This window comes from Pseudonaja textilis, chromosome 5 (genome assembly GCF_049901715.1).
Source record: "Pseudonaja textilis isolate UNSWEBS1 chromosome 5, rPseTex1.2, whole genome shotgun sequence".
Classification (NCBI taxonomy): Eukaryota; Metazoa; Chordata; class Lepidosauria; order Squamata; family Elapidae; genus Pseudonaja; species Pseudonaja textilis.
This window is the reverse complement of record NC_141994.1, coordinates 22,451,510-22,478,113: the sequence shown is the minus strand read 5'-3', so window position 1 is coordinate 22,478,113 and position 26,604 is coordinate 22,451,510. Positions and strand designations below refer to the sequence as shown.

General features: G+C 41.9%; 1 protein-coding gene across 6 annotated transcripts in view; it reads left to right on the top strand.

Moving 5' to 3' along the window:
- Positions 1-26,604, top strand: part of RELN (reelin) — a 357,738-nt gene that overhangs the window by 83,519 nt on the left and 247,615 nt on the right. The gene's annotated exons all lie outside the window — the stretch shown is intronic.

Sequence of the window (26,604 nt, the reverse complement as noted above, 5' to 3'; positions counted from 1 at the left end):
TTCAAAGTTTCAACAGCACTGAAAAAAGCTACTTATGGCCGTTTTTCACACTTAACGGCCTTTGCAGGGTCACGTGATCAAAATTGAAATGCTTGCCAGCTAGCATGGATTTATGACCGTCACAGAGTTCCCTGCATCCCTTTTTGTGACCTTCTGACAAGCGAAGTCAGTGGGGGAAAGCCAGATTAACTTAATAACCATCTTACTAACCTATCAAGCGGCAGTGATTCACTTAACGACCATGGCAAGAAAAGTCAGAAAAGGAGGGGGCATAATTCATTTAGCAAATTTCTCACTCACCCACATAAAATTTTGGACTCAACTGGGATCATAAGCTGAGGACTACCTGTATCAAGACTTAGCAAATATACATCTGTATAAGATACCTCTTCTCCAAAGTCTTAAGTGGACCAATTTGTTGGCTTCTCAAACAGCCAAATGAAATTAGAAATCGGATTCAGCCGTGACGGGTGAGAAAAATCAATTTGCAGCATTGATTTGCTTTTGAGAGCTGGAAAATCTACATTTAAGAAATGTTAAGGAGTAGGAGAAGGATCTCTATTATTGGTGCAAATAATATAATGGGGTGCCGTTAACATTATTCAGGTACTCAATCGGTGGGCTGCTGCCGGTTCGTACTGGTTCTACTGAACCGGTAGTTCCAAACATCGGCTGGCCTCGCCCTATCCTGTCCTATATTTCCTTCTTTTGGGCTCAGCTGATTCATGTGCCTCAGCTGTTCTACTTACCAGGGCTGCCCTAGAACCGTGATGCCTATGGCACGCATGCCGGAAGTGGCACGCAGAGCTATCTCCACCAGCACATGAGCCATCACCAGAGCTGGTCCATTGCGCATGCCGCCCACCTGCCAGCTGATCACTGGGTAGTTGCTGCGCATGTGCAAGGGTGGGGCATGTGCAGGGAACATGCGGGCATGCGCAGAAATGCATAGTACGCATGGGGCGTCGCACAGAGATTCACAGCATGTGCATGGAGGGGTCATGCAGGGGGCATGGTGCATTGTCTGGTGCATGGTGGGTGCACCAGACAGCGTGGTGCATCCCCCTCGTGCATTGTCTTATGGGCGCTGGCACGCGGGCGCACACACTTTTGGCACGCAAGGACCGACAGGTTAGCCATCACTGCCCTGGAAGGTAAGCAGTTGAGCTTCGCATTGCTGTATTTTGAATGCTGTGTGCATGTTAGGCACCCGTGCGTGCAAAGTGCATGCTCTCAGAACTGGTTGTTAAACTGGCATGCGCTCTCAGAACTGGTTGTTAAACTGGTTGCAGCCCACCACTGTACTCAATGGCCTGTGAAGCCAACTCTAGGAGGATTTGACTTACGTTGAACTCGACAGCGTTAATGCAAAAAATGCTCTTGGAAACTTTATTTCGTGAAGACTTTTACAGTATGATTTTAAGAACTAACATAATAGGCTCATCCTCGGATTCTGATTTAATGACTTGGATGCTTGATTTTTAATCTGAAATATGGTATGATAGCTGTTTAAAAGAATTAATCAACTGGCCGCATTATGGGCATGATCTTCTTCTATGGGCTTGGTATATATATAAGCTAGTCCTCGACGTAGAATAGTTCATTTAGTGACTGTTCAAAGTTACAGTGGCCCTGAAAAAAGTGACTTATGACCATTTTTCACAATTACGACCATGGTCACGTGATCAAAATTCAGACGCTTGGCAATTGGTTCATACTTACGACCGTGATCCCTTTGGCGTGATTCCTTTGGCGACCTTCTGGCAAGCAAAGTCAATGGGGAAGCAAGGTTCACTTAACAACCATGTTGCTAACTTACCGACTGCAGTGTATCACTTAACAACAGTGGCAAGGAAGGTTGTAAAATGAGGCAAAACTGACTTAACAAAGGTCTCACTTAACAACATAAATTTTGGGCTTAATTGCTGTCATACTTTGAGGACTGCCGTACAACAGATCTAAAAGACAAACCAATTCTGTTAGCTATTAGCTTACAAAGAGATCCATTTTTGTAGGAGCTGATAGCTATGCTAAACACTTCAATTTATATTCTTTTTTTAATATATACATATACATATACATATACATATACATATACATATACACATACACATACACATACATACATACATACATACATATATATATTCTTAAGTTTTTGCAGGTACTTACATGTATGGTATTCAGCTTTGTTCGGGTATTTTCCCATGTCATTATAGTTGTGCTTTTAAAGTTGTAGCAACGTTTTGGCAGAATCTCATCTGCCATCATCAGGCTTCTGCATTGTGTTCGTCTGTGAGTCAGCCAAATTTAAAACTGAAACAACTGTAAAAGTCTGACTCACAGACAAACATGTATATGTATATGTATATGTATATTGGCTTCCTTCAGTTACAATAGAAGTGGTCTATATTCTTAAGGGAGAGTCAATTCAGTGTAATGGTTAAAATGTAGGAATATCAGCAGAAAAATGGTGAATAATAATCTTAATCTCTCTATATAAAAGTGAAATACCACTCACGCATCATCACAAAATCTCCAGAAATATAAAGCCTACAAACTTGAAATTTGGCACATATGTTCCTCTTGGCTTCTAGGGGCTCACTAAGAAAGGATTTTTCGAAAGGCCCATCAGAGCATTAGTATTTCCTATATTATTATTATTAACACGCTCTGATGCTGAGGAGTTCTACTCCCCCTCCCCACCTGAAAAGAAATCTCTTCCAAATGCAAAACACAAGCAGAGGAGAGGAGTGTCAATTTCAGTTTCACAGCACCAAGCAGCTTCAGTACAGAACAGTTGAGCTAAGCCACGCCCAGGCTCTTTGCTGTCTCCTTCTTGCTCACACAGCAAATACTGCTTCAGTTTCCAAACAGCCCTCAACTCTCTCACACACTGACAGGACTCTAGCCAGATGAATATCTATGGATGCTGGTAGGCAGAGGCAGATTCCACACACCCCCCTTTATTTTCCTCCCAAAAAACTTGCCTGATCACATAGTTTTGTAGTGAAGCTCAGGTACCCTGCTAGTAAATAAATAAATCTCAAGGCATGTTATCCATAGAAGAGATTTACACAGCCAAACAATAGTTGCCAGTGGAGACAAAAAAGTGTCTCTTTAAAAAAAAAAACCATTCAATATATACTTGAGCCAATTACGTTCTCATAAAATTAAGGAAACCGAATAAATTTGCTTGAAAGTAAATACGCTTCAGGGTGAATTCCTACCAACTGTTTCCTTTGAATTTGGGAAGAAAACATTCATAACAATCGTGCTGCCAAGTATGAAGTGGTTTGCTTTGGTTTAAATCCAACAAAATGTACATAAAGCAGTCAAAAGCTCTTTTGAACAGTTGACCGGCTCTCTGTAGAGGGATTCTGGGCATCTGAGCTGTTTGATAAAATTTGGCTTGCAGAAAAACAAAACAAAACCCAAGAACAGAAAAAGCAAGCCATACATATTATCACCTTGTTGTTACATATGTTGTAGAATTGTGCACATATAACTCACTGATGCTTACAATTCCCTGTCTTGTCAGGAATTCACATTTTGTATTTGTTTTTCGTGTTCAGTTTGGGAAGTGGAACGTTTACAAAATAATTCAGAAGCACTTTGTAACATGGGTGGGTGGAGGAAATATAGCTTGTCTTTAGCAATAGCAGTTAGCAATAGCAGTTAGATTTATATACCACTTCATAGTGCTTTACAGCCTTCTCTAAGCACTTTATAGAGTCAGCCTATTGCCCCCAATAGATAGATAGAAAGATAGATGATTAGATAGATAGATAGATAGATAGATAGATAGATAGATAGATAGATAGATAGATAGACAGACAGACAGACAGACAGACAGAGACACACACAGAGAGGGGGAGAGAGAGAGAGTGCAATAGCAGTTAGACTTATATACCACTTTGCACTGCTTTACAGGCCTCTCTAAGCAGTTTACAGGGTCAGCCTCTTGCCCCCAACTGGGTCCTCATTTGGCCCACTTCAGAAGGATGGAAGGCTGAGTCAACCTTGAGCTTGGTGAGGATCGAACTCCAGGCTGTGGGCAGAGTTAGCCTGCAATACTACATTCTAATCACTGGCTACCAGGAAGGAGAATGAGAAAGGAAGGAAGGAAGGAAGGAAGGAAGGAAGGAAGGAAGGAAGGAAGGGCAATAGCCCTTAGACTTATATACTGCTTCACAGAGCTTTACAGCTTCTCTAAGTAGTCAGCCTATTTTCCCCAACAATCTGGGTGCTCATTTTACAGACCTCGGAAGGACGGAAGGCTGAGTCAACCTTGAGCCAGTCAGGATTGAACTGCTGGCAGTCAGCAGTCAGCAGAAGTAGCTTGCAGTACTGCATTCTAACCACTGCGCCACCTAAAACTTAATGGTTTAGGCTTATATTTCATTACATAACACAGGTAACCCTCAACTTACAATCACAACTGGGGCCAAAAGTTTTCTTGCTAAGTGAGACATTTTAAAATGGGTTTTGCCCCATTTTTACAACCTTTCTCCCCGCAGTTGTTAAGTGAATCACTGCAGCTGACTAAGTTAATAACACAGGTTATTTAAGTGAATCCTGCTTCCCATTGGCTTTGCTTGTCCAAAGATCGCAAAAGGGGATCACATGACCCCAGGGCACTGCAACTGTCATAAATGTGAGTCAGCTGTCGAGCATCTGAATTTTGATCACATGACCATGGGGATGCAGCAATAGTCGTATGGGTGAAAAATGGTCTTTTTTCAGGGCTGTTGTAACTTCAAATGGCCCAGTGGTGGGATTCAAAACTTTTTTACTACCGGTTCTGTGGGCGTGGCATGGCTTGGTGGGCGTGGCAGGGGAAGGATAGTGTAAAATCTCTATTTCCTCCCCACTCCACGGGAAGGTTACTGCAAAATCCCATTTCCTCCCCACCCCACTAACCTGCTTTCCAGCTCCGTTCTCCTGTGCAGGGAAACAAAAGAAGACCCAGCCAATCAGCTGGGACTCAATGGGAGGCAGAGAGTAGACGGGGGTGGGGCCAATCAGAGGTGGTATTGGCCGGTTCTCTGAACTACTCAGAATTTCCACTACCGGTTCTCCAGAACTGCTCAGAACCGACTGAATACCACCTCTGGAACGGCCCCTAAATGAACTGTTGTAAGTATAGGCAGAACTACATGAGGCTCGAAGGACCTTTTCTGTCGGGCGGGAAAAGCAAAAGAGGAAGAGGAAGATTATTTTTTCCAGATGCAATTGTTCTGTTCCTTTTGTAACCACATCATTTTGTTAGACGCATGCAACCTATAATTGCACTGACTCAATGACAAGATGTCACTCAAGGGTACTTTGAAATACCTCTGTTGCCAACACTAAGTGAACAATAGGTAAGAAGCAGTTAAAACTGACAGTATTCATAGAAATGGTTCAGGTTTGTAACGGATTCGTATTTAAGAAAGCAGCAGCTTTACTAATTTATGGTTCTGGAGATTGTCAGCTTACTATGTTGATACTAGGAAGAGCAGCCTCCCAATAATTTTAGCAACGGAGGGACAGTTTATTCCTCATATATGCTCCAATCTGGCCTCATCAGCAACAGGTTTGCTAATTAGCCATTGATATTTTTTGCAAAGCTGATGTTTATTTCACTGAGAAACCGAACAGAAGCTACCAAGCTGAGAAGGGTGAGATAACAGTTTCCAAATACCAGAGACCTATTCTGGGTTTCATCACAGATTGGAGATTTGTCTGGAAAAAAACCCAAAACTATTAGATGGTTTACATGCCAGCGATTAGAAGTGGAAATGGAACAGAAAAATGTGCCCCAAGGTTGTTTTGAAAAGGGGGTTGGAAGCCTCATGGGGCAACCTCATGTTTTGGCCTCACAGTTGCCGGCCTGTTCACTGCACAACGCAGGAGATAAACCTTTTGTCCGTCGATACTCAATCCAAACTCCACTTAATCTCTCAGCAGTGTTCCAACAGTAGGATCTTTTGCGGGGTTGCAGCATTACCATAAAAGCAATGAAACATGGGCTCTATTTGACACCCAGTCTATAAACCCTGGGAGGATAAAGAAAATGCGTATGAGATAAAATTCCTTCTTTCCTTCTTTCCTTCCTTCCTTCCTTCCTTCCTTCCTTCCTCCCTCTCTCCCTCTCACCCTCCCTCCCTTCCCCCCTTCCTCTTTTATTGTTGCCCCATTTAACAGCCTGCCTTGCCCCAGTTGTTAAGGGAATCATTGCAGGTGTTCAGTGAGTAACATGGTTATTAAATCAATCTGTCTTTCCTTCCTTCCTTCCTTCCTTCCCTCTTTCCTTCCCTCCGTCCTTCCCTTCCTCTTTTATTGTTGCCCCATTTAACAGCCTGCCTTGCCCCAGTTGTTAAGGGAATCATTGCAGGTGTTCAGTGAGTAACATGGTTATTAAATCAATCTGTCTTTCCTTCCTTCCTTCCTTCCTTCCCTCTTTCCTTCCCTCCGTCCTTCCCTTCCTCTTTTATTGTTGCCCCATTTAACAGCCTGCCTTGCCCCAGGTGTTAAGAGAATATTTGCAGGTATTCTGTGAGTAATATGGTCGTTAATTGAATCTGTCTTTCCCTCCTTCCTTCCTTCTTCCTTCCTTCCTTCCTTCCTTCCTTCCTTCCTTCCTTCTTTCCTTCCTTCCTCCCTCTTTCCTTCCCTCCGTCCTTCCCTTCCTCTTTTATTGTCGCCCCATTTAACAGCCTGCCTTGCCCCAGGTGTTAAGAGAATATTTGCAGGTATTCTGTAAGTAATATGGTTGTTAATTGAATCTGTCTTTCCCTCCTTCCTTCCTTCCTCCTTCCCTTCCTTCCTCCTTCCCTCCCTTCCTCCCTCCTCCCTCCCTTCCTCTTTTATTTTTGCCCCCATTTAACAGCCTGCCTTACTCCAGTTGTTAAGGGAATCATTGCAGGTGTTCAGTGAGTAACATGGTTGTTAAGTGAATCTGGCTTCCGCCTTTGTCAGAAGGTTGCAAAAAGGGATCACATGATCCCAGGACACTGGAACTTTCATAAATATGAGTCAGTTGCCAAATACGTGATTTTGATCATGTGATCAAGGAGATGTTACAGCAGTTATAAGTGTGAAAAATGGTCATAAGTCACTTTTCTTCCGAGCCGTTCTAACCTTAAATGTTGTAACTTGTAAACAAACCGTTGTTACTCAAGGACTGCCTGTATTCCTGAGTAGGATCCAGCCATATTTTCCCCAACCATCTGAACTTTTAAAATTTGAAATTGTTTTGTCTTTCACATCCTGGAGAGGTGCCTCTAGTTTGATTTACTCTCATTAGGATCTGCTTTGTCACTGATCTATTCTTCCCGGAAAGAAATGTTTACCCTCTTTCAGAAGATTTTTCAGCCTGACTTTATATCTCAGAATATAACACAATCTGTTTCTAAATGCTTCTCCGTGAAGAGTCACCATGTCTAAGTTAAAAAAAATATTGCCTTAAGGAGCAGAGCCAGACAGTGGATCATATTATAGAGATTGGAACAGAACCAGAATGGAAAGTGATGCATTGGGATGAATCTTAGCAATAAAGGACCCTAATCAACCACACTTTGTTGGTTCAAAAGGTGGAATAAATATCAATATTTTTGTGGTTTGCTACTTGAACACAATTGGTTTCTGGTAACGGATCAGTAAAATGGCAGTGTCTGGCATGTTAAAATAAAATGAGATCAACAAAAGAAATACTCTATTAATAGCAAGTGCAACTTAGTACTAGGAAGTTTGTGATAATTACCCTGTTTCCCTGAAAATACGACCTACCCTGAAAGTAAGTCCTAACTTGATTTTTACACGTGAGCCCAATATAAGACCTACCCATGTTTGATTTTACAGGAGAAATTCTGCTACCTTTTGACCAGAGGGACAATTGAAATTTCTGACAATGAAATTTATGAGAGCCAGATGCTGTGGGTAATTTAATAGACTCTATGTGAGTTACTGACTCAACCTCTGAATACAAAAGTGTGGTTATCATATTGGAGAATAGTGTAACTAACTATGTAAAGGTAGTACAACAATTTGGATCAAGGTATGCCCTTCTGTGAGGGACGCGGTGTCTCTGTGGCTTGTTAATCAGAAATGTCGGCAGTTCGGCGGTTCAAATCCCTAGTGCTGCGTAATGGAGTGAGCTCCTGCTACTGGTCCCAGCTTCTGCTAATGTAGCAGTTCGAAAGCACTTTAAAAATGCAAATAGAAAAATAGGGACTCCTTTGGTGGGAAGGGAACAGCGTTCCGTGCACCTTTGGTGTTTAATCATGCCGGCCACATGACCAAGGAGACGTCTTCGGACAGTGCTGGCTCTTTGGCTTTGAAACGATGATGAACCTAGAATGGAAATGCACGTGCGAGGGGAACCTTTAGCTTTAGGTGGCCCTACCTAACAGCAAATCCAAAACCTTAACTTCTTACAATTTAATTACTGCAGAAACATTATATTTGGTTTAATAATTCCTGGCATGTTTAAGGCTTACACAGGAGGGTTTTGAGACCCTTGTGGGAATCTCATTCAGTTGATTATTCCCCTGAGTGGAAGTTTGGAAGAGGATGCTATATATTTAATTTGGTTTCTATTAATTTCCCAACCGTTATGGGAGTTAAACAACTTGCTAAACCACACTGATAAATGAGGAGCTATTGCAGAGTCGAAAGCAATTAGCAGTGTGAATTGAAAAATAATTTTAATGTAAACAGGTGACAAGAAACCTAGGAAGGTTAGGTTTTATATCTTACTATTTGTAGGGTGTGGTGAGATACTGTTGAAGCTTTCCATTACTCTAGGGCAGGGGTAGTCAACCTTTTTATACCTACTGCCCACTTTTGTATCTCTCTTAGCAGTAAAGTTTTCTCTAACCGCCCACCGGTTCCACAGTAATGGTGATTTATAAAGTAGGGGACAAAACCCCTACCGCCCACCATGAAAGCTGGAACGCCCACTAGTGGGTGGTAGGGACCAGGTTGACTACCACTACTGTAGGGCATGAGACAATGAAGCTTTTACAAGAATAAAGCTTTCATAAGGTCTTCCCCAAGGGTCTTCAAAGCTTGGCAAGTTTAAGACTTGTGGGCTTCAACTCCCAGAATCTCTGAGCTAACATGACTGGAGGAGGAATTCTGGGAGTTGAAGTCCACAAGTCTTAAAGCTGTCAAGTTTGAAGACCCCTGCCCTATACCAATTCAGACAAATAATCTTTTTTAAAACTTCCAGTCTTGGAAGTTGTCCATTATGTTCCTTCAAAATGGCCAGCTCCCTGCTTCTTTAGCAAAGAATACTTATTCTTTTGCTAAAGAAGCAGGAGCTGGCCATTTTGAAGGAACCATAATGGACAATATCTGCATGAAATGATTAAGAATTGGAAAAGAATGAAGTGAATATGAAAGTATAAGGACCTGAGGCATTTTCCCTTTTACAAGACAGATCACTACCTGCATATTATTTGCATTGAGAGTTAATTTGGGTTTAGTGGTTAATGCACCAGGCTAGACCGTGAAAGCAGGAGACCGTGAGTTCAAGCCCTGCCTTCGCCATGAAAGTCATCTGGGTGACTTTGACCATCTCTCAGCCAAACCCACTTCACAACATTGTTGCTGTTGTGCAGAGGTGGTATTCAGCAGGTTCTGACCAGTTCTGGAGAACCAGTAGCAGAAATTTTGATTAGTTCGGAGAAACGGCAAATCCCATCTATGACTGGCCCTGCCCCCATCTCTTCTCCGCCTCCCATTGAGTCCCAGCTGATTGGCTGGGTCTTCTTTGGTTGCCCTGCACAGGAGAACGGATCTGGAAAGCAGATTAGTGGGGTGGGGAGAGAATGGGGATTTTGCAGTATCCTTCCCCTGCCACACCTACCAAGCCACACCTACAGAACCGGTAGTAAAAGCAAATTGAATTCCACCACTAATAGGAGGAGGAAGGCAGGGGTGGGATTCAAAATTTTTAACAACCGGTTCTGTGGGCATGGTTTAAGTGGTGGGCATGGCTTGGTGGTCAAGTTATTGGCTGGGCTTGGCCAATTCACTATCACTCACATCAAGGCGCTCATCTCCTCGCCTGGCCTCTCACGACTGTGGGGTTGCTGCAATAGTCGTGTGAAAAATGGTCATAAGTCACTTTTTTCAGTGCCATTGTAACTTTGAATGGTCACTCCACACAAGTAAAGTACCAGCAAAGAAGGGGGAAAAAAACTCAAGAGAAGTTCCTGAGACAGGAAGTCTAGTCCTGCCAAGAATGTAATAAGGGTTAACAGAGAGGCAGTTTCTGTAAGCAACACCAGAATGTTTCCTTCCTGCCTTCCTTACAGGATTAGGCCAGTAATTTCTTCTAACAACCGGTTCTCTGAACTGCTTAGAATGTTAACAACTGGTTCTAGCGAATAGGTGCGAACTGGTAGAATCCCACCCCTGGAGGAAGGTATGCTGGATATATTCACCAACTTTAGTTCTTCGTAAAAATAATAAAGGTGAGATAGAAAATTATAATAATAAATAAATGGGATGGGTTGAGAGTGGAAAACAAAAATGCTACTTTGAGAGAGAGGGCTGCTTTAAAAAGACTGAAGGAAGGAGGGACTGCGAAAAAGATATTTTCACTTATTTCCCGAACAAACTATAGTCCTTATAATTTGCTTCTCCCGAAAAGAGATATTTAGTCAAGCTTTTTTTTTTTCCCTGCCAAGGAACACAATCAGCCACCTTGTTACATTTGGATCATTGTCAATTCATCCAGGGGCCATGATAGTTCCTGGGCCTCTCTATCCATTTGGCAATTTAGACTATGAACGTGTCTCTGGATCAAAACAAGATGACAAATTACCCTGGCTGTTTTGTCACAGCCATTTGCTGCAGATTTTATGAGCTTCAACATGCCATTGCCATCAGTAGCACCAGATAACAACACCGCCAGCTAAAGCATCTGCCTGGAAAGATACTACTTTAATTATGGACTCCGGGCCTTGTTTTTTTGCAAATCACCCTTTGAGAATAGCTTTCTCCTAAAAGAGAAATGCTATCGTGCATAAACCTGTGGTTGAGGATTCAGAAGTGGCCAAACTGAAAGAAGCCTTCATGTTGGTTCCCTTCCAAAAAAAAAAAAAAAAAAACAGGGAAGGGGGAATCTTGCACCTGTTGGAATTGTTGGAAGAAATACTTGTTTGGTTCAGTTCCAAGTGGGGGAGAAAGACACTGGAAACATGGAGGCCTGACTGGAAAGAGGGTTCAATGGTGAACAGAACCGCCAAACACATGGTCCTGATGCAGCTGACGACATGGAGTTGAGGGTTATGTATACCTTCACTTGGTGCTTGCCCTTGAGCTTCCTATTCCTGTGCAAGAACATGTAGTCTAAGTGCTATCGCTAAGTCACTGTTTTCAGTACCGTTGTAACTTTGAATGGCCACTAAATGAACTGTTGCAAGTTGAGGACCTGTGCCATTAAACAGCAACATATTGTTAAATTATTTCTCTGTCCATAGCCAATATTTCAAAATGAGGCTTAGTCCCTCAGGTATGTAATTTCACTTGCTGGGGAATTCTGGGAGTTGAAGTCCACACATCTTCAAATTGCCAAGGGTGGCCAACACTCTTATAGGCTATAACCATAGAGTAGAATTCCAGGAGTCTGTTTTCTGACACAGTCTACCTTGAAGGGCTGACATACCACTCACAGCCCAGCTGTGTGAATCCAAAGAAGGAAGGAACTGGGTGATTACTTCTGAATTTTAGGACACACAACTAATTTCTCTACCGGTTTTTTAATTGCTCCCTCATTATTTTATTGACCTTCTACCGCTGCACCATAGAGAGTATCTTAACTTACTGCACCTGTGTGTGATTTTCCAATTGCACAGAGGCAGATAGGACAGCACTCCAGAGGGTTAACATCATTGCCCAGAGGATCATGGGTTGCCCTCTCCCCTCTATGGAAGGGCTTTATAGCTCCCGTTGCCTTAAGAAAGTCCAAAAGTTTCTCAAAGATCCATTTCATCCTGGGAACCCCCTTTTTTTTAACTATTAACATCTGGCAGACGGTACAGGATAATAAAAACAAGGACAAATAGGCTGAAAAACAGCTTCTATCCCAGGGAAGTAGCTCTGTTGAATTCTACTGTATAGTGCAGTGTTGGTGCAGTGTCGGGGGTTTTCAATTCAATGTATAGAATGTTTATTTATTTATTTGGTTTGTCAATTGCTTACAAGATAATAGGTATAAGTAAAAACATAGTTATGAATACATGGATACATATAAGAAAAAAAAAAGAAACAATAGGACAGGGACGGTAGGCACATTGGTGCTCTTATGCACACCCTCTACAGACCTCTTAGGAAAGGGGTGAGGTCAATAGTAGACAGTCTAAGGTTAAAGTATTTGGGGTTTGGGGAAGAAACCACAGAGTCAGGTAGAGTATTCCAGACATTGACCGCTCCGTTGCTGAAGACATGAAGTTATGTGAAGGAGGTGTGTGTTTATTTTCATAGTCATAGTGTACACTGAAGATGGTATTTAATTTCATTGTATGAGGTGAAATGACAATAAAATAAAATAAATTTTGTGCTGTGTCTCGCATTAAAAAATACTTGCCAATTTATTGAAAACACACCTTGGAGAATTTAGAAAACTCTACGTGGTTAAAATATTAAAATGACCTATTCCATCATAATATTAGCACTGGTGTGAAGGATCTTTTTATGCCCGAGATGTCCCTGGAGTTAGTCCATTTTACTAATGATTGCTTATTTGAGTAAGGGTTGTTTGCCTGCTGTGCTACTAAGGCACAATGAAAACATTCTCCACTCCTTTTATTTTCTCACAGAGCTCTGGACTTGGAAGTTTGGGATAGCAATGGCCATTTAATCTGAATGTACTCAAAAATGATGCGCTTGCGAGCATGGTGTGTTTCAATGATAAAACTTTCATTTTAAATATTTAAAGGACGTCTTAATAGTGTACTAAACTCGTGAACCAGTCTAAGTGGTTTTCTTGTCACTCCGTTTCATCTGCTCTTTGTAACGAGTTTCTCATTCAAAATTTAGTCGCTACTCACCATAATCATAAAGTATTGATCATAATGAATGTATCTGCTATTAATGTGACTGTCAGCTTTGCATCCTGGATGTTTTGTGTACAGTGGCATTGATTTAGCAGTGTTTAATGGATGCTGTTTGTTTTAATCTGCCCTTGTTGGTTTAAAAAACAGAAGCGTTAGCAGCTGGGGAGGCAAAGGTACTTATCGCAGCCTTCAGCATAAGAACAAATAATTTACTGGCCAACCAAACAATGGCATTATTTAAAAATTAAGGGCTTGGTAAGAAAGGGAGTAATAAGCTGTAGCCAAAATCTTTGGAATCTGGAAATAACAACCACCCAAAAGCAATTCTACTGAATCCAGGAATAATAATCAAGTTACACCAACTAGTACAGTGGTGGCTAACGTTTTTGGGCTCCTGTGCTGATAATTGTGTGCACACAAGCGCTTGAGCATTTGTGTGCTCATGTGCCATGTTATGATATGTACAGAATAACCCTTGAGTAACAAGGATATGCACATGGAAACGTTTATGAGAACAGTTACGAATAATTATCCAGCTACACACAGTTACACTAAATTGAGTTAAAGTTTACTTTAAGAAACAGCACAGTCCAATTAACAGTCCAGGTCATATGCATTTAACAGTCCAAAGAATATCCAATTACAAAGTCTTCTTACCGGTTGCCTTTGTCATTTACAGTAAACAAGGATATCAAAGTATAAACACAGCATAAATATAACAGAGAACCTTAGATAGCAACAGAATGTCAGAGAGAGCAAGCTATGATCTCTAGCTCCCTCTTATGGTAATTTGCAATATAATCAACCAATCGGAACATAGTATAAATCAATACAGTGATTTTGTCTTAAAGCTACAAACATACATTGTTGGTTTATATATTGCCAACCCAACTAATTGGTGGACAGATTCCTAACATGCCAGCACCCAGAAGGCAATGTGTGCTGGTTCCTCCCCATGTCCCCTGTGCATGCATGCACGATCGGCGTGCACGACCCCCCCCATGCATGCCGTCTCCTGTGCATCCCCGCCCCCCCCACGCATGCGCACCAGATACTTGACAATCAGCTGGTGGGCAGGCGGCATGCATGCATGTGCAGTAGATCTACTCTGGGCAAGAGCTCATGTGCTGGCAGTAATGGCTCTGTGTGCCACTTCTAGCACACGTGCCATAAGTTCGCCAACATGGAACTAGTACAATAAGCCACATTTAAGCAGCATTAATAACCTGATAAAGGCCAGTAAGTGAGTTCTCAATTTCTGCTTTTATTTCAAATTGTCTTAAGACCGAGATTACCTCCTTAGCGTTAACATTTCAAAGGTGTGTAATAGAATTGGAGGGTTTGGTCAAATAAAGAAAGCAGGATCAAAATGTTTCACAGGTGAGTGTGTAACATCACACAAAAGGACGGGGCAGAGTTTGTATCACAATGGTGCAGCAATGTGTTCATCGCTCCCCCATCCTCGGGACCCTTTGCCAACACCCCTGTCTCCCTACATTGTTCCACTAATGGTACATGGACAGGAAGCGCAGGCACATAGCAGAGGGAGAGAAAAAAACAAGCAGTGAAATGGACATACTGAAATTAGAAATGTTTCAACCATCTCAAGGATTGGATAGATCATTTCTTGGGTCACATTCGGTGTTGAAGAGTTTACCGCAGGGGTGTCCAACTTTGGCAAACTGTATGCAGGATTGTGTCTAGACAAAAGTGTCTGAGACAACTTGTGTTTAGTAAGAGGTTCTAGAACAAGGGTGTCCAATCTTGGCCACTGTAAGACTTATGGACTTCAACATGCTGCCTGGGGACTTCTGTGAGTTGAAGTCCCCGGGTCTTAAAGTGGCCAAGATTGGATATCTCGGGTATCAACTCGTAAAGCATTCCTATGCCTGTTGTAGAGTTGCCATAAACGGGGGAGGAAATATGAAGTAGCAGGGTGGCAGTTTAAAACCAGAAGTACATTCCACACGTATCTTACAAAGATTGTAACTAAGCTACTGAATCTTCTGCCCCCCCAAATTCTTAATTGGAGAATGTGATTGATGACACCTAGCCTGTGAATGTGCTTCATTGGAGAATCTGATTGATGACATACCCAGGAGGGGGGAAACAGGGTCACTGGTGACTGTAAATTACATATGCCAAAGTTGGCTCCCTACAGGCTAATGCCAGACATGTTGCTTCTAATACATCTTCTGGATTCTATTGAAACTTGGCTCAAGGCTCACGATTTAATTGATATCTGGTCCACAATAATCATTAACAGAAGACTAATTCATCCAGGCTGGAAAGAAAGATACCAGGGCTGGCGTTGTAGAAGCTAAGTATCTTCTTAAAGTTGATATTCCATCAAGAAGCTAAAAAGACAAATACTTCCATGCCTGCAGACTCTGAAGGGCTCAGCTTACTGTTGAGATTAATTCTGATTATTCAGAAGGAGTCTTTCCCTGTGCTTGAAATGTCTTGGATCTTTCAGTTTTCTAGGTCTGGACTTTTTGGATCTGCTTTGTCCTTGGAGAAAGCTTCCTACGCTTTGCTCATGAGGCCAAGAATATACTTTTAAAAATAGCCAGATATGGAACTGTGAGCTACTTACAGGTGTCAGTGCAAACATCTAAAACTTTAAGGTTCTGACCATCTCAATAGAGAGCTAGATTGATCTAGTGGTTAAGACACCAGGCTTACAAAGCAGAAGACTTTGAGTTCTAGTCCTGCTATTTCCATGAAAGTCAATCCTTCTCTTTCAGCCCAGCTCACCTCACAGGGTTGTTGTTGTGGGGAAAATAAGAGGAGGGAGGTATGTTTGCTGCCTTGAGTTATTTGCAAAAATAATAAAGGCAGGATATAAATCTATATATATAAAAGCAAAATACAATTCACACATCATCACAAAATCTCCAGAATGATAAAGCCTACAAACTTGAAATTTGGCACATGTTCCTCTTGGCTTCTAGGTGCTCACTAGGAAAGGATTTTTTGAAATGACCATCAGAGCATTAGTATTTTGTGTATTTTATTAACACGCTCTGATGCTAAGGAGTTCTACTCCCTCTCCCCACCTGAAAAGAAATCTTTCCAAATGCAAAATATAAGCAGAGGAATTTCAGTTTTAGTTTCACAGCAGCAACCAGCTTTTGTACAGAACAGTCGAGCTAAGCCACGCCCAGGCTCCTTGCTGTCTCCTTGCTCACACAGCAAATACTCTTTCAGTTTCCGAACAGCCCTCAACTCTCTCACAAACTGACAGGACGCTAGCCATATGAATACCAATGGATGCTGGTAGGCAGAGGCAGAATTTTTTCCCTCTTATTTTCCTCCCCCAAAACTGAGCCCAATCACAAAGATTCATAGCGAAGCACGGGTATCCAGCTAGTAAATATAATAAAAATAACAGCAACTCTACTTTGTGTGGTGCAACTAAGATTACTCCTTATTAGAAGAAGGCCCAAGAATGATTTACATTCTGATGTTAATGTTTCAACTTGAAGTTGGATTTTATGCTATTCATTTCCTCCAGGAGCACAGTATTTAAATGCCTGCCTAAAAGCTTCATTTGAATTCTCTCCAGATACTTTTGATCTCCACTTTTTTTCCTGTTTCATGGGGGAAGGTGAGAAAACACCCCAAAACAGGTTGTCATTCCAGGAACTGCATCTGGTTATAGCTGGACTCCTTCAATAGCGCTAAATATATATGGAATAGAATTCTTCCCCCACTTTTTTTTGCAATTGTATTCTTTCCTATAAAAGCAGAGAATGTGAAGCTCAAAAATGACATGTTATTTTCTGGCTGTGAAATGAGGGCAATTTTGTAGTTTTGGAGAACATTGTAATAGAAATAGCACTTAGTCTTATATACTGCCTCACAGTGCTTTACAGCCATTTCTAAGCAGTTTACAGAATCGCCATACGGCCCCCAGCAATCTGAGTCTTCATTTTACCGACCTCAGAAGGATGGAAGGCTGAATGAACCTTGATAGCTGTGGGCAGAATTTGCCTGCAATACTGCATTCTAAACCTTGCGGCACCAGGAAGGAGAATGAGAAAGTGAGTAAGAGAGAAAGGCAGGGAGGGAGGAAGCAGTAGCAATTAGCACTTAGCACTTAGACTTATATACTGCTTCACAGTGCTTTACAGCCCTTTCTAAGCAGTTTACAGAGTCAGCCTTGAGCCGGTCAGGATCGAACTCTTGGCAGTGGGCAGAGTCAACCTGCAATACTGCATTCTAACCACTGCACCATCAGGAAGGAGGATGAGGGAGAGGAGGAGAGGGAGGGAGGGAGAAAAGGAGTAGCAATAACACTTAGATTTATATACCACTACTCAGTGTTCTACAGCCATCTCTAAGCGGTTTGCGGAGCCAATCTGGGTCCTCATTTTACCGACCTCAGAAGGACGGAAGGCTGAGTCAACCTTGAGCCAGTCAGGATCGAACTCTTGGAGTAAGCAGCGAGTTAGTCTGCAGTGCTGCCTTCTAACCACTGCGCCACCACGGCTCTTTATATTCTGTGCGTCTGTTGATGCCTTGGAATTTCTGTCAACTCAAGAACTGGCTTTTCTTTCTCGCTGATCACGATGGGTTGACCTTTCTGTTCGAATTTGAGCCCACGGCCTCCTAGATTTTGAAAGGTCACCCAGATATATTTAGCTAGAAGTTTCATTGTGCTTCAAAGGACAACCTCCCACCCCACTAAATACTTGCAAATAAGTTTTCGTTTATTGTCTTGTTTCGTTCCATCGCATCCACTCTCAACCCACTTCTTCAGCGATGGACGGAACAAAAGACAAGAGAGAAAGAATTTTAAACATTCTCCTAACCAAGACAAAGTTCAGATAGATCCTGAGTCTGGTTTGTTGTTGGATTTTTATTTTTATTTCTTTGTGGTTTTTGGTTTTCTTGGCTTTTAGGGCAGTTCTACAAATTAGATGCTCTCCCTCCTGTTTTCTTTTGAACGATGATTTATTGTTTTAGACATGCCTGGGATTGTGGGCTCATTTTAATGAGGCTGGGGTGGCAATATTTGCTTGCTGGGCGGGCGTTCAGCCTTGGCGGTAGGGACTGAGGGCTGCTGCCAGCAAGGAAATAATGTCAAATGGTCAAAGCTGGGATGTTCTGCCTTTGAGATTACATTATTTTTCTTTGTTTCCTTTCAACACATCAAATCCTTTTCAAGGATGTCACGGAGAGGTTCCTGACACAGAGAATGTGTAGCTGAATTTTGATAGCTCTAAGAGGACCCAAAGAGAGACAGGAAAGAGGGAGGGCCCTACAGACACAAAGCAGAATAAAATTTCAGATTAAAGCTAGCTCCCCTGTATCATAATTAAAACTAACCGCAGTTTGTCTGGGTGATTCAAAAAGAGAAATATGGACCAAATGCTAAATGAAAACAAACTTTGCTTACTTTCTCAATCAGTTTTGCTACTACCTAAGACGTTTGTTGGAATAAGTATCTTTTCTATGTTTCCCAAAACCTAAATAGCCACTGAGTGTCAATCTGATATATTGGTTAAAAGACTCTAGGTGTTCTGACCCACGCCCTTCTCCAACAAATCAAACACAATGCAAAAGGAACAGAAACCTTGTAATGCTTTTACAAAATAATTAGCTGTGATAAGCACAAGCCTTGCCAAACTGTGTGAGACTTGTCAAAAGATAACAGACAAGAAATAATTTGCAATACAAGAATCTTCAAATAGAAACTCAGGATACTGGAATGTCCACGAGGCTGTAGTTTCAAAACGTCTTTGTCTTCTGCAAAGTGCGTTCTTTTCACAGCTGGCTTTTATCTTCTTGAAGGAGGGGCCATCACCTTGCAGCCTTACTCCTGAGTTGCCTGTGCTATTGAAGCTGCTCTTTCCTGCGAACAATCCTTCATGTACGTGCACTTGGCACAGGCTCCTCGGGAACCTCCTCATCGCTGCTGCCAGCCCCCACAATCTCTGAAGGCAGCAGTCCACTCCCTAATGGTCCTGGCCCCTCATCTGAGTCCTTGCTCTCCTTAGTTGTCCACATCTGCTGCTGGCTAACCACAACACTCGGCTAGAAATTAGGAGACTGTGAGTTCTACTTTTTCCTTAGGGACAAAGCTATCTGGGTGACTTTGGGCTGGCCACTCTCTCTCGTCCCTATGAAGAAGGCAATAACAAGCCACTTTTGAAAATCTTGCCAAGAAAATTGAATGCATTTGCCAGGACTGACTCAAAGGTACAGATGACCCCTGTTTTCACCAGTAATCTCAAACAATTCCTGAAAAGCATATTTCTTTCTGTTTCCAGTTTCCAAGGACAGTGGAAGAGAGAATATTATAGAGACAGTATGGTCTCCTGGAAAAGGGATAAGGCAGAATTTCAAGGGCAGCTATTTTTGTGTAATAGTTTTACATTTTTAATAGTCTTTCTTCCTGGGAAAAATCACATATAGAATAGAATAGAATTCTTTATTGGCCATGTGTGATTGGATATACAAGGAATTTGTCTTTGGTGCGAAAGCTCTCAGAGTACATGAAATAAAAGATGCATTTGTCAAGAGTCAAGAATCATAAGGTACGACACTTAATGATAGTCATAGGCTGCAGTAAGCAATCAAATCATACTAGGAAACAGTCAGTATAAATCGTAAGGATACAAGCGACAAAGTTAAAGTCATACAGTCACAAGTGGGAGGGGATGGGTGATAAGGAGTGATCAGAAGATTAATAGTAATAGTAGTGCAGACTTTATTGCTGAATTTTGCTGTTTCATGGTGTCACCTGTCCAGCTCAAGGTTGACTCAGCCTTCCATCTTTCCAAGGTTGGTAAAACGAGGACCCAGATTGTTGGGGGCAATAGGCTGACTCTGTAAACCAGCTTATAGAGGGCTGTTATACACTGCGAAGCGGTATATAAGTCTAAGTGCTATTACTAGCTTACTGCTTTGTAAATCTAGCTGTCAAGGTTCCAACTGATGAACCCAAGCAAGCAACAAATGTTGAGGTGATCCAAACTCTTTACGCAAAACTTTATTGAGTACATCACTTTGGCACAGGATGAAAGCAAAACCAGGTCTGCCTAATTTTCAGGCAGCTCAATATTATTAAAGTTTAGAATCCTCCCTCCCACCATAAGTGCAGGTCACATTGTCCAATTAGGTGTCCAGATGTTGTTATGGGAAAACCTCCAATCCTCTGTCAGACAACTGCTGGAGCGTCCTTGGTTCCTATGAGATAGATTCTTGTTATCCTCTGGAATGCACATTCTAATCTCTGCCTCCCTTATCCCCCCTGGTCTATTGGCAAGATGTGAAGCAGTAAAAGTGAAAGCAGCCTGAATACACCTCAAAGTTTGACACTAGCAGTATAACTGGTAGTTGATTCCCCCTGCCCTTCTGTTCAATTGTACCTAGTTCTTGGAATCTTCCTGGACAAGTCCCTGCAGTTTTCTTGGCAAGGTTTTTCAGAAGTGGTTTGACACTGCCTCCTTCCTAGAGCTGAGAGAAATTGACTGGCCCAAGGTCACTCAGCTGGTTTTAAGCTGAAGTGGGAGTAGAGTTCACAGTATCCTAGTTTGTAGTCTGATGCTAACCACTACATCAAACTGGCTCTCAAGAGAATAACAGAGTTGGAAGGGACTTTGGAGGCCTTCTACTCCAGCCCCCTGCTCAAGCCAGAGACCCTTGACTATTCCAGACAAATGTCTGTCCAGTCTCTTCTTAAAAACCTCCATCTTCTGGAGACAAGTCGTTCCACTGATTAATTGTTCTGAAGGTCAGGAAATTTCTCCTTCGTTCCAGATTGGTTCCCTCCTTGATTAATTTCCATCCATTGCTTCTTGTTCTACTTTCAGGTGCTTTGGATAATTGTTTGATAGTCGATAGGTACAGTCAAGTGGTATAATTGCTTAGTTTTATGAAAGCCTATATACTGAAGTCATTCTGTCATTCTTCAAAGCCAAACAGTATTCTGATGTTCACGTTGTGAGTTGTTGGAAGCATCTGTTTTAATGCTTTGACCTCAGAACTACCTTCACTCTTAGTCCTTTAAAATAATAATCCAGAATTAGATGTCTACTGTGTTTTCCGAAAATAAGACCCTGTCATATATATATATATATATATATATATATATATATATATATATATATATATATATATATATATATATATATATATATATATACACACACACACACACACACACATACATACATATATATATATATATATATATATATTTGCCAACAAAAAAGGCACCAGGCCTTATTTTGGGGGGATGTCATCCACTGACTAACCTCACTTGTGCACATCACCTCTGGCCTCCTTTTCGCTATCAGAGGCCTTCAGAAACTACTACTTCTGAGGCCGACAAGGCTTTCCTGAAGGCCTCTGCAGCCAATAACAGAGCTTTTGATCGATCCAGAGCTTTGTTAGCACCTCCAGAGGCCTTCAGGAAAGCCTTGCCAGCTGCAGAAGAAATGGACCGGCAAGGCAGGTCTCTGGGTCTGCCAGGCCTGGCTACAACTGTCCAAAGGTAAAGAGTAGGGCAACTCCATCCCCCCATCCCCACCCTAGCTTAATTTTTACCCATCCACTCTGAAGTGGGTGGGGTCTTAATTAGGGCTTATTTTGGGATAGGGCTCATATTAGGCACACTTGTAAGAATCAAGCTAGGACTTACTTTCAAGGTAGGTTGCATTTTTGGGAAAACAGGGTACTTGGCTGGGCAAATCATCATTTAAATTTCACGGATTCTTCATCTATCAGGATAATATAAATTCGTATTCTCAGGGCTGGTGAACATGCTGTAAAGATTATCTGTACTTAGAGAAGACAATTGGAGATACAAGACAGGAAGGCTGCAAAGATTTTTTTTTTTTTTTGTAAAGTAAAAAGTTCTGAGCGAAGTCCCCTAGTGAAGATAAATTTGAAATGATCATGTAAATAAATCATAAGTTTAACAATATTTGAATCCCTAAGTTCATTTCGCTGTGATGATTCATCGTTTTTTTTTTAAATCCTTGAGGAGAGCTTGGTTTCAGCTATAACTCAAGGATGATTGACGAGCCTGCTGAAAAATAAAGTTAGTAGTGACATTCTAGCAGATTAAATTGTCATAACAAATGGCAGTGTAATGATATCTTTTTGTGTTTGGGGCATTCCTGAAAAACCACGGTCACTAATAAGAATGTTCCTTCCAGAAATAAAAGTACGTTTAACCCATATGTGCAAAGGAGAGTGCATGCTGGAAAATTTGAAAACAAAAGTGAAAAAGTGACAGCCCTTATGGAGAACAGTTTCTCAACAAAACAGCCTCAAATTGATGGCATCCCTGTTCTGCTTTTGTTGCCATATTTTCCCACTGCAAATGTTGGAGAAGACTCTTGACTTCTGGACTTCAAGGAGATCCAATCAGTCGATCCTAAAGGAAATCAACCCCAACAATTCTTTGGAAGGACAGATCCTGAAGCTGAAGCTCAAATATTTTGGCCACCAAATAAGAAGAGAGGGCTCCTTGGAGAAGACCCCGATGTTGGGGAAGATGGAAGGTATAAGGAGAAGGGAACAGCAGAGGATGAAATGGTTAGATGAGGTCATCGACACAATGGATGTGAATTGGGGCAAACTCCAGCAGACCATGGAGGACATGGTGGGCTATGGTACAATGGGGTCACGAAGAGTCAGACATGACTAAACAACAAAAATGTGTGTCTGTGTGCCTCTGTCTGTCTGTCACTCATTGTTCTGACTCAACCTGGTTCCAAGAGAGCAAACACAAGACAAAGGCAGCAGCCCAACCTTTTACTGTTTCATCTATGAATTCTGTTTCTTCACAGATAAAAGGCTGCTTCCAACTAATTAGCTCTGACAAGAAAGAGCCTTGCCAAGTTTTTGCAAGACTGCCAAAAAACAACAGATCAGAAAATAGTTTACAATACAAGAGTCTTCAGATACAAGCTGTAATGTCCACAAGGCTGAGTTTCAAAACATCTTTGCCTTCTGCAAAGAAGGTTTGTTTCACAGCTGGCTTTTATCTTCTTGAGGGAGGGGCCATTACCTTGCAGCCTTACTCCCGAGTCGCCAGTGCTGTTGTAACTGCTCTTTCCTATGAGCAATCCTGCATGCACGCCCACTTGGCACAGGCTCCTCGGGAACCTCCTCATTGCTGCTGCCAGTCCCCACAATCTCTGAAGGCAGCAGTCCACTCCCTAATGGTCCTGGCCCCTCATCTGAGTCCTCGCTTTCCTCAGCCGTCTGCACTTGCTGCCGGCTAACCACAACACTCATAAGGTTTTGAAGTCTTGGCCTTTCCCTCAAGCATTATTTGAGCCCATTTAGTTGGAGGTTTTTTTTTTCCAGATGGTTTATTAGAAGCCTCAGTCAGACTATACTCTTTATATGTGTAACTTTTGATTACAGATGTTTGAGGTGCGTGTCTACAGTATAGCAATAGCACTTAGACTTATATACTGCTTCATAGTGCTTTACCGCCTTCTCTAAGCGGTTTACAGAGTTGGCACATTGCCTGCAACAATCTGGTTCCTCATTTTACCCACATCAGAGGGATGGAAGGTTGAGTCAACCTGGAGCTTGGTGGGATTTGAACTGCCAAATTGCAGGCAGCTGGCAGTCAACAGAAGTAGCCTGCAGTACTACACTCTTACCAATATCCCGCATTATCGGGGATCTCCAGAAATCCCAATTCTGAATGGAGGATGAGTTCTTAGTTTAGCTTCATTGGTGTCACTCACTTTTCTACAAAGGGAAGCCATCGTTCTGTATCCCTAGCAAAGCCAGAACACCATAGGCCAGTGGTGGGATTCAATTTTTTTTTTACCACCGGTTCTCTGAGTGTAGCTTGGTGGGCGTAGCAGAGGAAGATTACTACAAAGTCCCAATTCCCTCCCCACCCCACTAACCTGCTTTCCAGCTCTGCTCTCCTCTGCAGGGCAACCAAAGAAGACCCAGCCAATCAGCTGAGACTCAATGGGAGGCAGAGAATAGATGGGGGCGGGGCCAGTCAGAGGTGGTATTGGCTGGTTCTCCGAACTACTCAACATTTCTGCTACCGGTTCTCCAGAACTGGTCAGAACCTGCTAAAGTCCACTTCTGCCACAGGCCCAGAAATTTCAAATACAAGATTAAAGACCCCTTTTTTCCCCCCATAAGCTCTTTATTGTCTGGATTCTACACTGGAAAAAATGGGGAAAAAAACATTGTGCCAAAGAACTAATGAATACAAATTGAACCTCAGGACTGAAAATTAATAATGGCAGAGCATTTTAAACATTTTAACCTCCCAGGACACACTGCATTACAGAAGTCAAAGTCAACATTTTAGAACAAAGGAAGAACCATCGTACAACTGGGGACCGTCAAACTCACCTACATCAAAAGGTTTTCAGGCTACTTCAGAAGGTTTTACAAACACATGGGGTTTGGAGCACATTACAATTGCTAATTTATTGTGGTACAGTCATTGTGACTTGTCTCGTAACCTACATTTGCATTACCACATTTTTCTCCCCCCCTCTTCTTTTAAATCCTAGATCAGTTTAATCTCTCCATACCATCCGATGAAGTGAGCCACAGCTCACACAAAAACTTAACTCTTTTAATCACATTTGTGAGTTGGAAAAGATGCTACAGGTGTCTTTTAGAACTCACGAATCTTTTACAAATTTTTTGAAGAATCTTTTACAGCTTCTTTGAAATTGGTAGGTCTATTTACCACCATTTTATATTAGGAGTGGCAACCCTGACATTAATAGCAGTAGTAGTAGTAGTAGTAGTAATAATAATAATAATAATAATAATAATAATAATAATAATAATAATAATAATAATAATAAATTATTACTAACTCTCTCTTGCCTTTGTAGCTACTCAGGTAATGGCTCCATCTTGCAAACAAAGCAAGAAAATATGAGAATCTGAGGTAAAAGCAAAGTACTTTTGTTATATGAGACCGTTTTCATCTACATTTACTGAAATGGAAATCTATCTGGCAGCGGACAAAATAACACCAGTAAACAATTAAAAAAAGCATATGATGGGTTTTTTTTTAAGAAGGTGGCACAAAGAGGTACATGAAGAAAAATGTGATTGCAAAGCACAAAAATAGGAGTTTAAAGTAATCTCAGTTGTTAATATCGGCCATTTTGAAGGCAAGGTCTGTCTCTTTTTCACCTTCCATTCAAAATCCTCTCCATCCGTGGAAATAACCCTTCTTCTTTGGATATCATGTAGCACCTATTCAAGACGAGAGGCCTGGGCAGTCATTTTGCAAACCAGCCCTGGTCTTTCAAAAAAAAGTGGTGGGGGGGGGATTTAGTTCACTTAATGCCTGAAATTATCAAGATTGCTCTTCATTTTCCACCGGCAGAACTTGCATCCGATTAGCGCAACAGAAACACATCAAATTACAGAGCGAAATGTGGCTTTCAAACAACAGGAAGCATCCTCCTGCAGATGGAGATGGAGCCGACTGCTGATTTTCATTTTCAAGAGTCACTTGTATTCAGTCCCAGGCATCCAGACAAATACCGGGCATCGTATTTCCTCCGAGCAGATTTTAAAAATACATACCTGCAATTTTTTTTTGTTCAGGAAAAAAAAAAAGAGCCATTTAAATAGCTCTTGCAGACCGACACTAATTTTCACGTTGTTGTAATAAGTGATTCTTTGCATGAGTAGCTAGAACATTCTTGGGTTGGAACTCATCCTCTTAACTGCCAGGAACCCAGATGAAGGTTTACAGATCTTGGTGTCAAAGTGGGCAGTCTGGAAGTCCTCCATGTTAAGCAGTTATTGAAAGGTCCTTGGTGCTCTCTGAGCTTGGTTGTTTTCTTGCAGATGTTACATTACCCAAACTAGGTAACATCAACATTGCTAATCTACTGCTGCTAATACTGTTCTGATCCAAACTTCGTTCCAAGTAAATAAACACCAAACAGAAATAAAAGCAAAACCTTTTAATGCTTCTTTGCGAATTCCGTTAATTCATGGTTGAAAGGCTATTAAAACGAATTGTCTCTGATAAGAATGAGCCTTGCCAAGGTTGTGCAAGGCTGCCAAAAGCACTAGATTAAGTTGCCAAGAAATATTTCAAACACAAAGAGTCTTCAAACACCAACCAAGATATTCCGAACGTCCAGAAGGCATGAGTGCAAAAACGTCTTTGCTTCCTGCAAAGAACTCCGGTTTCTCAGCTGGCTTTTATCTCTTAAGGGAAGGGCCATTACCTTGCAGCCTTACTCCCCAGTCACCCGTGCTGCTGCAGCTGCTCTTTCCTTTGAGCAGCCCTGTGTGCACTGGGCACGGGCTCCTCAGGGGCCTCTTCATCATTGCTGCCAGCCTCCACAATCTCCAAAGGCAGCGCTCCGCTCCCTGATGGTCCTGGCCCCATCCCTACATCACATGCAGGCCCCTCACCTGAGTCCTTGCTCTCCGAGACCTCATCCATCTGCACCTGCTGCCAGCAAGCCACAACAAATACTGATGGTGTTCCCTAATTGGACCATGAAATGTTTGCAAGAAAACAACCAAGCTCAGAGAGCACCAAGGAATCTGTCATGTC